The sequence below is a fragment of the Lepidothrix coronata genome, unplaced genomic scaffold, assembly GCF_001604755.1.
Source record: "Lepidothrix coronata isolate B3197 unplaced genomic scaffold, Lepidothrix_coronata-1.0 Scaffold154, whole genome shotgun sequence".
NCBI lineage: Eukaryota > Metazoa > Chordata > Aves > Passeriformes > Pipridae > Lepidothrix > Lepidothrix coronata.
Genome location: NW_016690334.1, coordinates 1203488 through 1217048, shown reverse-complemented (window position 1 = coordinate 1217048; position 13561 = coordinate 1203488). Strand labels below are relative to the sequence as shown.

Sequence of the window (13561 nt, the reverse complement as noted above, 5' to 3'; positions counted from 1 at the left end):
AGATGGCTGTGGGTAGGGAGCGAGTGGCTGGGGTCTGTGTGTGTACATATGTGCTAGGAGGGGTTCCAGGATGGTTCCGTGGCTCACTATTCTATTTCCAATTAAACAAATAGTCCTGGATGCTTTTACAATGTCAGATGGGAAATCAGCCAGAAACCAGCTGATATCTTATTGTTCCTTGTTCTTCAATCGATTCTGCGTCTTTCAAAAGATTTCTCTGCACCAAACATGTATCAGAACATGGTTAAGCTCCGTTGTTCCAGCTCACAAATTTGATGTCAGGAAGAAATGTCGGAAGTGAGAGTAAATCAACAGAAATGGCCATTTTCATCCCCTTATATGGTTTTTCTCAAGTCAACATGAGAAACATTTCACAGCTAACTGTGAAAACTGGCACCTCATTACCTACTTTATTATTTCTTATGACTTATTAAGGGTTATTATCATTGTTCATTATCCTTTTTGATAGTGCATACCCTGGCTATCCTATCGTGTTATTACTGGGTAGTAGTAGCAGACTCTTACATTTAGGTCACTTAAACAGCTTGTATTTAAAGATTCCTATGGATATTAGTCTGAAGGGTGCAACCAGTACTGTGATTTGAAAATGGAAAGAGGGAAAATGTGGAATGCAAACTGTGTGGTTATGTGCTAAATGACTGTGTCACAGAGCCATGCTCACTGTGGGGCTGAACTGAGCTTGCATGATCCACCTAAAGTCTGTAATTTCCATCATTTTCAAGCACCTCACATTGGAATCAAGGTAACCTCGCATTAACACAGTGGTTTTTAGTGCAGCCATGTATATATATGTTATACAAACTCACACACATGTATACAAACATTGTGGAAAGTCAGACAACCTTCATAGTAGACAATGCTGCCACTGTTTTCCATAACACACAAAGACACACACTTAAATCTTCGTAATTGAAACAGGGATAATGCATTCCCTGTGTCACAGAGCTTTAAGGATATATTACATGGTGACTTATGGGTTTCACCATAAATTGTTAAATGTCATGAAGTGATGGCCATAATTCATACAACCCCTAACTCTATACCAGGCATTCCAAGAGGGCAGTACAGTTCTGCAACACGGGCAGGTGTGATCCCCATCTCTCTGAGGAAGGTGCAGAGAACTGACAAAATCCACATTGTGTATCAGCAGTACAGCTAAAAACAGAACCCAAGCTTTGAGTATCAGCTTTGGCCAAAACCTGCCCAGCAGTGTGGCATGACAGGGACTGGCCAGACCTTAGTTTGACTTCCAAGTCAAGAGCGGGACCCTTCACGTTCTGGCAGTAAAGCAGTACCACAGAATCACAGAATCACAGAATCACAGAATCACAGAACGTGCTGAGTTGGAAGGGGCCCACAAGGATCATGGAGTCCAACCCTTATGCAAGAACACCTCTGCCTTTTCAGATTCCCTGGAATCTCTGCAGAGGGAGAACGTTGCACGCTGTGCTCCCACCTCACCACATCATCTCCACGCCACAACGCCCTGTCTGGGTTTTCACTCAAAATCCACCACCCGTGTCCTGACCCTTTTCCATCTCTCACAAGATCAAAGTCCCAAGAACTTGAAAGACACACAGTGACATGATTTATCCTCAGGGGAGCATGATGGCTTCTGAAATTTCCTTCTCCCCTGGATGCCACACTGTCCCCCTGCCCATAAGATGGAAATACTGATTTTGTCTCTGATCTGGCTTGTGTAAATATATGTGAGAGAATAGCTAATGTCATTGCACAGGGACACAGAGGAAGAAGTTGCAGAGAAGAAGGGGATATTAACTCTTCCACTCTTTTAGATTTCCAGGCTGCAGTGTAATCCTACAAAATTAAACAATATGATCAGGATTTCCCCTTTTCCTCGTGACCTGACTTTTTAAAGCTAGGGCTAAGAACTGCAGCACATTTCCCAAAGCAAAACACGATCCTGGATAAAAGTCAGTTTAGTTGAGAGAAAAAAGTAAAACAAAAATAGATCTTTTCCATAAACAAAGCTGCTTTCCATTTTGCTAACATAAACAGGCAGATGCATTAAGAGATCATGCCACCCAAGCCCTGGAAAAAGAAGCAGGAAAATATATTTCTGAGTATTTTCCTGAAGGTGCAAGGATGGCTGAGCCTAAGGCAAACAGAGCAGAGGGACAAGGCTTTATAAACAGGGCAGTTTTACAGTTTCACCTGAGATTCAGAAGAACTATCCTTCCATATTTAGGTCAAAAGCAACATCCTCTCCTTCCTAAATGAAATCTCTGCTTATAGTAGGAACCTGTGCATGTGGTATGCCTTCAGTCACCCTAAATTTTCACAGACATATAGGTTTTTGCAGTAGTCTCTATGACTGTGCAAACAGAATTTCAGGTCTATGGGCATGGATGTGGAAAACTGGATGAGGCAAAAAAAGCCTTTCAGAAATTTAAGTCTCACCTTTGCAGACTGAGAGGCTACAGGTAAGGGCTGTGTGAATGAAACCTCCTCCCCCAAGGGACCAGGGGATAAAACAAGAGAAATAAGAAATGATTGGTGTCCTAATGAGGGGCTGGATTTGCTGACAACCCAGCTGAAGTCAAGTAGCTGGGATGGACCCTGTTCTGCTAAAGCCCACATATCTTTTCTCTCTCACTTGAATCACTCCCTTAGTGGGAAATTGGTCCTTGTATACTGCAAGACCCACATACTGTTTAAGCCAGCAAAATAATCTTTCTGTAATTGTCTGGAGATGTCCACAGTCTAGATGTCAACAGGCATCTGTAGCTAAATGATGCTTTGCAATAAATCACACCCAGGAGATGCTACAGTCTTCTGATATAGATATATGTATATATATATATATGCATGCATACAAGGTCTGTAAGAGCAAAGTTCCTCCAGGGTTTGGTACCATAACTGATTCAGATCAATTTAAGACACAATGAGCACACCCAGTGCAAAAATGGCTTCTTCCACTTTAGCTGGTGCCTGAAAAGAAGATTTGGCATTTAGTTTCAATATTTGGATTCAACCTAAAGATCTGTCCAGTGACTCAAATGCTACTTCTTCAAACTGTCTGTTTGGAAAATGGTCTTCAGGATGATTTCTGCTTTTTCTTGCTTCCTCTTGGGCCATAAGTGCAGCAAGAAGGGCCTTCTGCAGAAGACTTTGACCCTCTGTACAGGAAGTTCAAGTCTACGTGCAAATGAAAAATATCGTAGCCAATATTTCATATCTACAGTTGTTTTGTTCCTTGTTCCCCATATTCTCCACCTTCATCCTGGTTCAGCTTGTGTAGGAAGTGTATTTAGAGTAGTAGTTCCTCTGATTTGTTTTTGATAATATTTAGGTGCATCATCCCTCTATCGCTTGTCTTACAAAGAAAGTGCGTGGAGACAACCAGTTTAGGCAATTTTATCCTTTCTGATACTTTTTTCTCCTTTACTCCCCCAGTCCCTTTCCCTCCGCAGCTCCCATTAAGAACAAGTCAGTGACTCACAAAGGCCCATTTTCACTCATTCACTCCATCACAGCCCCACAGGCTCACCCACCCCAGGGCTCCCTGACGCTTGATCTTTGCCACCAGGAGCCTCCAATTCCGTGGCCAGCGCTGAGGCCAAAGGGAACTCTACAAACCAGTTATTCTCTGCTTCCCCCAGGAACAAAACTGCGGCGATGGTACTGCCCTCTAAAGATGTGTGAATCGGCATTAAAGTGCTGACCTGTGCCACACTTCTGGGACCCTTTGAACCGCGGATCTTTGAAGCCAGGGCTGTAACGAACTCGTGGATAATAAGCCGCTGCCCCATGCCAGGAAAGGCAGAGGTATCAGGGACTGATGGAAGCTTTTGAAGGCACAAAATGCTATTAAAAACTGCGAGGGACTAGAGAAAAAGAGACAGTGAAAAACAAATCTCCTTGCCATGCAGTGATACGTCTAACTTTGGCAAGTTAGAACTAGGGGCACTAAACCGGATTTAAAGCTTAAAAATTTTGGGGTGGCTGGCTTAGGTACACTTTTGCTGAAGTTGGGGCTTTACCAGGAGAGACAGTTCAGCTCAGTGCTTTCCTTGCCTTCCTGCACCATTAAGGTGTTAGGGAGGGGAGAACCAGCCTGCATAGCAATAATTATTATCAATTGTATTGTGCTTTTTATCTTCAAAGTGCTTTACAGACACAAACTAATTATTTCTCTGCAACACCCCTGTGAAGAAGATGGTAAGTATCATTATCTCTGTTTTACCAATGGGGAGACTGAGCCAGAGCATTTAAGCGATTAGCCCGGGGCCACAGGGGCAGTTAGTGTCAGGGCTGGGAATGCAGGAGTGTCTCTGCTCCCAGTCAGCACCAGGCAACATATCTCTTTAGTAGGAACAAAAGGGAACCTTTCTCCAGACTTGGAACCTAAAAGAAGCTCATTTTTTTTGGCAAGGGATTATAAACTCTTTCTTTAAAATGTAATCATAATTGGGGGAAAAAAAAAAAAAAGACTGTGGAATAATGGCACCAAAGAGGGTTGAAAGCCAACATGTCTGCTTTATGGGTAATCCTAGAATTCAGAAATTTGGGAAAATTCCTGGAAAAATGGTGCAGGGGATGCAAAGTTCTGTTTCAGTGCAAAAAAAAAAAAAGTGACATATTTGAAATTTCCCATGGAAGGAAAAGTAAATTATAATAATTTTTAAATATCAAAATGTTTCATTACAGACGTTTCAAAATGAAACTGAACCTGAAAGTCTGTCCTCTGAAGTTCCCAGTTCAGACATGGCTGCAGGGCTTTTAAATTCCTGCATGCCTATGGGCTCTCAGGGAGGTTCTCAGGGCTTCCACAGGTATGTTGGTCGTCACCTCCTGGCTGAGCACGGCAGGAGCTGTGCAGAGCCTCTGTTCTACCCACGTGAAAATACCAAATTCGTTTAGAGCCGCCAATAGCTCGGCACTATTTGCACTGGAGCAGAAAAGGAGCAGTCAAAGAGGTCCAGATGGGAAGCATCCCATGGGTGACCCTGAGTGACAATCCACCACGTGGGATGCTGCTTGCCTCCCTCACTCAAAGTTATGGATTAGGGATGCTGGGGAGGAACATACCCAGTGAGTGAGTGCTCCCTTTTCCATGAGATTCCCTTTGTCCTGGCTCTGACCCTGAGAGAACTGAAGGGCAATCACCCACCTCAGGCACCCACTAAGGAGTGGAGCTGGAGAGAAACTGAGTTTTCAGGCCAGGAGAGTAGGAATAAAGGCATCTTTTTACTCTGAGCTTTACATTTTTTGTTTGGAATCATGACCTGATGGAGAACACAAGACTTTTTCGCACCGTTCATCTCACGGTACCTAAGAGGTACTGAAAAAATGACACTGAGTCAGGGTGACACTTTTCAGCCTGAAACACCGAGGTAGATCCTCAAACAGAAGCTGCCATGAGGGCTGCATTTTCTAAAGAGCTCTCTGGCACTTCTTAAAATCTAGGTGGTGATTCTGGTGCCTAAATGGGAGCTGAGCTCCTGCAAACCTGCTTGTGATGGTGCACACTGAGCTGTTCTGCAAATTCTGGCTATCATTGCTCTGCATTCTTGTACTTCCTGGTTGTGAGCTGTGCTGGGAGCAAAACTATCAAAGCACCACAAGGAAACCACTCCTGCTATAATCAGGAAGCACAAAAAATCTCAGGAGCCAAACTGTTCAGCCTCTATTCCTATTTGGATGATGGTTGTACCTCTGGTACTGCTTTATCCTTGTATGGATCAAAGCTGTGCAATGGCAGGTACTAGAAAAACCTCTAAAATAGTGACAATCCCAACACTGAATAGTTTACAATGAAAATAGAAGATGAGGCAGAAAGTGTGTGCAACAGATGGACAGATCTGGCATAAGGAATCCACAGGATAATCTTCTAGTGAGCGTCTCCAGCATAGTTTGCAGAGCAGAAAAGAGCAGTCAAGGATAAGCTTTGCCTCTTACCTTACCTGACCCCTAAACCTTTTGAGATTTACCCACAACAATTAATTATTCCTTTGACTGGCCAAGATGACTCACAGCTGCTCATGCCATCCCAAAGCTCAAGATCTAAGTAAATTTATTGAAATTAGTGATGGCTTCATTCCAGGAACCTTGTGTTTAGTTTTGATTCAAAGAAGCTCCTCACCCTTCCCACCTCTTGTTTTTTCCCTCTTCCAGCCCTCAGCAAATGTGAAGCTATAAAGCTTCGATCTAATAGTGATTAAGACTCAGGAATGGGAGTCATAAGATCTGAGTCCTATTCTTGTCTCTAATACAGGGTGGTTTTCAGTGAGTCACTTCCCCTTTCTCTTACTCAATATCCTTGTTTGTAAGATGGGGTTAACAATACTGACCTGTCTCACTGAAAAGTTGTGGATTCATTAATATCTGTGAGCATTCAAGTATCTGATATTCTGGAGCTTTTCCCTGGCTTTGGGAGCTCTACATCTGTGATGACATTCATTGCACAAAGACCCTTCACCGCTCTCCTTTGATGTTTTAGCCTTTTAGGAGGACCAGGAATTATCAATGTCAAACCTTAGCAGTTGAAAATAGACATTTCAGACCTTCAAACAACATCGTCCTTCAAGCCCTGATCTCAGTTCCTCCTTTGTAGGACAGGAACTTACAGCTTTCAGAGCTCAGTTCAAACTTCTTCTTCCTTCACCAAAGTCTGTCCAGGTGAAAGCTGACACTGTATCCATCTCTAACTCCCTTAATTAGGTTTTTCCATATTGGATCAGTGGGCTAGACAGCTTTGAAGTTTGCTTTACCTAATTGCACACAAATCTTTTGAACAGAGAGCCTGCTGTTGGTGGGCTGAGAGGGCTTGAGGATGGTTCAGTCAAGTGCCTGTCCAACCTCTCCACCTGTAGGAAGGTGGAGGAAAATTCTTTGAGGTTCTCAAAAGACTGGAAGCCCTCATTTTTTCCAGGAAGAAGCTGATTTGTGTGTAATGCCCAGCTGGGCAGCCCTCTCTGTGCACTTCTCCTTTTCTCTGGGTGATGCCACCCAGCAGCCATGACTGGCTGGGAGCTACAGCAGCTGCACCACCAGCCTGAGAATCTCCTCCTGAGGGAGAGGTTGACCTCAAGGGCAGGAAGGAGATACCTGCAGAACCATCACCTTCCACAGCAGCTGGAGCCACAACTGCCTGCAAGACACACAGGAGTGGAGTGAGGGGTTTGACTCCCTGAAGTAACCCTGGCAAAACTGTGGGGAGAAAGAAAAATCACAGGGAGGAAAGGCAAGCAGAGGAACTAAAAGTGGTGGTTTGGGTCTCTTCCCTGCCCAGGAGGAACCACAGTGCTTTTCTTCTGACAGTGACTCCCTGAGTGGAATTGTGGTCCTGAATCATGAATAGCTGCAATCTGAGGATTTGAAGCATTTTTGCAAGACACAGGAGGCACCTCTGACATAGTACAGTGTGTGTGTGGTCCTGGTTGAAAAAGCGTATGAGGCAAAAATAAGAAAATGTACCAGGATTTTTTCTTTGACTAGATCTCGCTGGGTTTACCATCTTAGTTCTAGACTTGCCATATACTAAAAATTCATAGAATTGTTTACGTTGGAAAGGACCTTTAAAGACCATCTAGTACAACTTTCCATCACAGGCAGGGACATCTTGCACTAGATCAGGTTGCTCCAAGCCCTGTCCAACCTGGCCTTGAACACTTTCTTTCGTGGGGCACCCACAACTCCTGTGTGTTTGGTTTGTGAGCTCGGGGCTGGAGCTGCAGTCCCAGCTCTTGGGGCAGCAGCAGAGGGGCTGTTCCAGGGGCTCCACACGCCTGGCTGACCCTGTTTGTAGCTCCTGCAGGGAGACACAAGGAGCTGGGCTGCAGTGATGGGCACTTGGCACTGCTCCTCTCACCTGATTACACCATCCCTCCCCTCTAGTGTGACTGGCACTGCTCAGCTTCCGTGCCCACAAACCGGGCACGTCTCCAGCCCATTATTAGTTACCTTGTGCCTCTGTTCTTGAGATCAACTGTCCCACTCTTCCCTTATCTCTTCTCCTTTATTGTATGTTATTTGGAAGGCAAACTTCACGTGAAGGATCACATCTAGCTAAAAGTTGTTCATTACACAGCACATAAGAAACATTAATAATAGCAATAGTCTAATCAATCACAGCGTCACAGTAACACATGAGTTAATGTGCCTTAAGAGCCTATGTCAGCTTACTGAATTACAAGCAAACATATTTGATACATGAACTAAAGGACTCATGTACTTGCCAAGACTCAAGGCCAGATCACAGATTCACATTTCTCTCTGACACTGCTGCTCATTCTAGACCTCCCCACAGCAGTGTAGGGTGGCTGTTCTTTCCCTACACCTGGAGCTAGAGGTGTTAGCAGCTACAGGAAATGCACACAAACAGAGGAGCTAGAACTTGGTTTAAAGGAGGCACTGATTTAAAAAAAGTTTTGTGGATTTGATGTTTTAAAGTTTGGCTCTGGGATGTCAGTGTTTTGGAAATGTGGCAGGGGGTCATTTAGTTAATCCTTCATCCACTCGTAAATCGAAAGTTCTGCATTATCAAGGAATCTCAAAGAATTTCTCCTGGTATAAATCGTTATTACTCTGCTGATTTGAAAGAGGAAGGAGACAAGAAAGATGTCCTGGCTGGGGGTAGGTTAATCCCCCTGGGCTTGCCAGACTGATGAACTATTCCCTGCTTTGCTACAGATTTCTTGTGTGACCTTGGGCAAATCACTCTCCCTCTCAATATCACAGCTTCCCATCTGTAAACTGGTGAGAGCAACAACCGCCCTGCCCCAGAGGGGTGTTTGGAGGATAAATATGTTGGAGGTTTGGAGCTGCTGGAGCACAATAGTGACAAGGTTCTGACAAATCCCAAAGATAGATAGAAGCTGACAATCAGGCAGACTGCTATTAGCAGCTGATTCATTCTCTCTGCTTAATGCATATTTTTAGCAGGCTGTTATTGACTAGACAGGCACACAAGTCTGTCAATTAACAACGTTATAATGAACTAAATCTCTGCACCAGTAGCCTTTACAGGGTGAATTCAGAACTCCCCGGCCCCGTGGCACAACACCTGCACTGCTAATAAAGGGTGAAGATTTTCCTACAAGTCAAGTGGAGATACCATGTGCCCAGGCACAACTGGCATTTCCACCCTGGGGTTCTGAGCAGCTTCGTGTGCAGTACAGTGACAATTAAGAAGTCTTAGGTGGCCACGGATTTATTACAATGTGTTCATAAAACCTTGTCAAAGCACCATTTCAATACAACTCATGGCCAGACACTGCAGTGATTGGTGCTCAGAGCCCCTCTTGCAGGCTGCAATATGATCAGGGAACACTGCTTAATTGTATTTCTTTTGCAGAGTGATGAAATGTAAAGCTCTGCTCCCAGCTCGCTGCCTGGCACAGGAGCCTCAGCAAATATGTGATTCTCGCACTGCAGCTGGACTCTAATGACATGAGAGGTGCTAATGCAATGCAACTGGAACCTTTAATTAGCCGGTGACTAATAAGAAATCTCTCAAAGGGTCCAGGAGAAAGAACCTTATTCTTCATGGAGAGTTCCCTGAACTGTGCTTAGAAACAGGGACAGACAAATGGCAAGTCTGAGAAGAGACCTGAGTCCCAAAGCTGCAGTGCCTGGGAGAGGGTTTGTCTTTCCTTTGGCAATTACCTGCTCAGGCAAAGCAAGCAGAGAGAGGGACAATAACCCTGGGCCCATTGCTGACTTGCACTAGTTGGTACCTAAACTTGTTCCACATCCGGCAGGCAACTGGCTGAACCTGCTGATGAAACAAAAAGATTTGGCTTGACTTTGAATGTGTTTGTGTTCAGGGCAGAGGAAGGGTGACAGACAGACAGACAGACAGCTGTCTCCCACTTACTAACTGAATGGAGACTGGCAGACCTTAATGTACCTTGGGGATCCCTTCTGTTTGATACAGAGCTTCAGACCCTGATTCTTAAAACTTTATTATCAAAAATCTTTTTCCTGCTGAACCATCCAAGCTGAAAACCACGCAGGCCACATTGCCTGGATTTTCTGGAGCAATGCACAATGCATGCAGGGCTGGGTAGTTTGTCACGTTACTCGGTGCTATTGCTGCCTGGTTTTCAGACTGATGCAGATTCAGCCTTGTGTCACCATCAGCTACATCAGTTTTTCTCCACTAACTATGTCAACCACGGGAAGAAAGGGAACAAGGGCTAATATGACTTATATGATATTACCTGGCAGCTCAGAGGTAGGAGTAGTCTGCAGACAGAAGAGAAAAACCGTGTCTGTGTCTTTATTCACCCTTTCTCTCAAGCCCTTGACAAAACTTGGCAGTGCTGATAACACAACATCAGTTACAGGGAATTTAAGGTCAGAATAAATCACTTTCCTGAAGAAATTAAAAAATCAATGTCATTACTCAAACCATGGAATTTACTCCAGCAATTTCTCCCTCAAATGCCAGAGAAGTTAGGAAGCTGTGGAGCTGCTGAAGGAACCGTGGGGCTGCTGAGAGCGTTGGGGGTCAAGGCAGAATGTCAGAAAACCAGATGAAGTCTCGTATCTCATGTCATGTTCCAGTGGAAAGGCACATCTGGTGCCTACAGCAGTGCAGTGTGTGTGAGGGTGAGTGTGCAGGAGTGTGTGTGAGTGTGCAGGAGTGTGCAGGTACACTTGTGTGTCTGTTCTCCTGCCCTCCAGCAGGTTCCCAACCCTGCTGTGCAAGGCACGGCCTTGGGTTTCTCAGGTGCAAACGCTGGTTGCACTGGCCTTAAGCTAAACCAAACCAAAATAAGAAATCCCCTGTGAATTAAAAATCACCTTTTGCCAGCCAGTTCTAATCCTGAGCCCCCCAAAATGCAGAAGGAGCTCTATCAGTGCCTTTGAAGCCTGTAAACATATTGTTGCTGCCACCATGCAAGCCCAGGCAGTCCCAAGTCTGTTACTTCTCTCTGTTCCTGCTCTTCTGGTTAAATGCACCTGGGAATAAGTAATTGTTTATGTCATAAAAAATTCATCATAAACAAATGGCACGGGCAAGCCAGCTGAGCAAATGCCGGGGAAATGAGTTAAAAAACCCTGGGATTGGTATAATTGGTAGTGCACTTCTCGGGATTGGGATGAAAGCTGAGTGTTTTGTATGAAAGGATAAGGGGGGACAGGCACTGGGTGTACCTGGAGAGAGAAAGCATTCCATGTGTAACTGTGGCTTGGCAAAAGCACGGGCACTGTTGTTAGAAACACACAGAACAGATCACTGGCAGAGCAGAGGAGTGATGTGATAAGCAATTGAAAGGCCTATTTTAAATCTCTCCCAGCAATCTCTGATTTACATCAGTGCAAACAAGGGCAGAGACATGGCCCAAGTCAGAGCTGTAGGCATTGTTCAAATGTCTCGGTTGTTTTGTTTTGTTTCCTATATAGATAAAAGATAAAGAAAGCATATATTCTTTGTTACATAATGCTCAGTGCTAAGGGACTTTCCAGGTCCTAAAGCTGAGGCTGAAGGAGTTGCCTTACATGTGGAGTTGCAGCTGATCCAAGAGCACAGAAAATAAACAGTACATGTTCCTCCATCCCTTGAACCCTGTGAGCTACTTTTGTGGTTACCATTCCCTTATTGCCTTATCTCTTGCCATGTTTACAGGATTCACCTTGTCTGCTACCCTGAGCCTTCTGCCAATCCCAAAGGATCTGGGAGCACATGGAAGGCTGGTTGGAGTGCGATGCTCGGAGTGGCGGGCGGCAAAACAGCGGTGAGGAGACAACAGATGTAAATGTCAGTGGGACCGGGCAGGAATTAAAGAGCCTTGTTGTTAACGCCGTGCTGAGCAGGGAGCCCGTTAACCAGGGGGAGTGTGTGTAGGGGAGAGTCAGGAGGGTCCCTGATAACTCACTGTTGCTGGGCTTTTCAGCCAGAGTCAACTGCAGCGTGATTAGATTTAGACCATTTCTTCTTTGTCCTCTCATTAGCAAGCAATAAAGCATGATGAATGGGCATGAAGGAAAATAGATCTCAGACCTAAAGCATCCCGACCAGGTCTGCAAACCTAGACCCTTCCAGAGCAGATAAGAGACTTCAACCGTTGCTTTGCTTTTTCTTTCATTCCTGACTGGATCAGGGACAGCTGTTTTTATGGATGCTCAGTCCTTGCACCGTGGTGGAGTTGCCCACTGGTGGCAGGCTCTTCCAGACTGTTGGTCAGCCTGAGTCTGGTAGGATCCTGTCACACCCACCTTGGTCCCAAAAGGACAGATGCACAGACCAAGCTGTAAACACATTTCTCAGCAATTAAGTGTCCTGGTTAGGAAACAACCCAGTGGCCATATCACACGAATTTAAGTTGCCCAGGAGGTAATCCAATTTTCCTATTTGGCCACTCATCATTTTTTATCTGGATGGCAAAAAGTTTCGAGTCGCTGCTGAGTGTTACATTTGTGTAACAGTGAAGGGGCTGCCAAATGGCTGCAAGTCAAGAAGTGCACTGAGCCTAATCCCAGGAACTACAGAGCCAGTTCAAGTGGTATTTGGTAACCCTAAGATAACTTTAAGAAGATAAAAACGAGAAATGCCTGCTAAGATGGAAATATGTTCCTCTACACTAAACCAAAGTGAAAAAATCCAAGCTGAAAATATTTGCCTGCAGATCTCCCCGTGCTGCTGAGTGTGCTGCACTTGGTGTTCCTAACAAAGGACATTCCCAAACTGGCCTGGATGGCTGCAGCATTGCTCTAGTACATGATGGCATCTGGATTTCTTTGGGATTGCAACCTCTTGTGTTGTTTGCTGGGTTCCTTAAACACCTAGCTATTGACACAAGTAATTTAGCTGAAAATCTCCACTTTCCTGGGAAAAAAGTCCTTCAAAGGCTGCTTAAGTGCTTAAAACCATGGCCTCAGTGCTCTCCCAAGGCTGCAAAACCCAGAGGAAAATAAGGCAAGCCCCCTTAATTTAAACTGAAAACAATGATTTTTCCTCAGTCTCATGATTTTTGTTGAGCCTGACTCATGATTTTGAATGCTTCAGATTTGCAGTACCCCATGATGTAGATACAACCTCTGCAGGACAGGTCCAAACAGCTTCTTAAAAACTGTTTATTAGTTCTCCCTTCCATTGTCCTCCCTTTTTTCGGGTGCATTTAATTAATTAATTTTACATATTCTTTATGCCTGTAATTTAAAAAAAAAATACTTGTGGATTTAGGGCACCAATAAAAAATCCTTTTATTTTAAAATTGAAAGATGAAAACCAGTGTAATGAACTTGCCACTTCCTTAGAGTTCTGGTAAGTTGGGTGTGATCTGATGGTACAGAATGATTCATGGGATAAAATTATAGACTTATGCAGGTGTGTACAAGAGCCTGGGTGGGGTGTAGTCAAACAGGGAATTTTATATGGCAATAAACATGGGCATGTGGTATAAAGAAACTGTACTGCCTTAAAAATAACCTTATTTTATTTTATTTTTATTTGATAAGGACAAATTGAACGACCAGAATGGTCAAATACAGACATTACTTTCCTCTTCTCCTGACAGAGTCCAACAGAGAGAGCTCAGTGTACCTTTGAGCAGGTGGGACCTGTGTC

At 44.4% G+C, this 13561-nt stretch overlaps 1 protein-coding gene across 2 annotated transcripts in view; it reads left to right on the top strand.

Moving 5' to 3' along the window:
- MYL10 (myosin light chain 10) overlaps positions 1-13561 on the top strand; it is an 89047-nt gene that overhangs the window by 2781 nt on the left and 72705 nt on the right. For both annotated transcript variants that reach the window (XM_017828890.1, XM_017828889.1), the window contains exon 2: positions 11621-11729. The gene's annotated coding sequence lies outside the window, so the exon portion shown is untranslated. The remainder of the gene's footprint in view (positions 1-11620; positions 11730-13561) is intronic.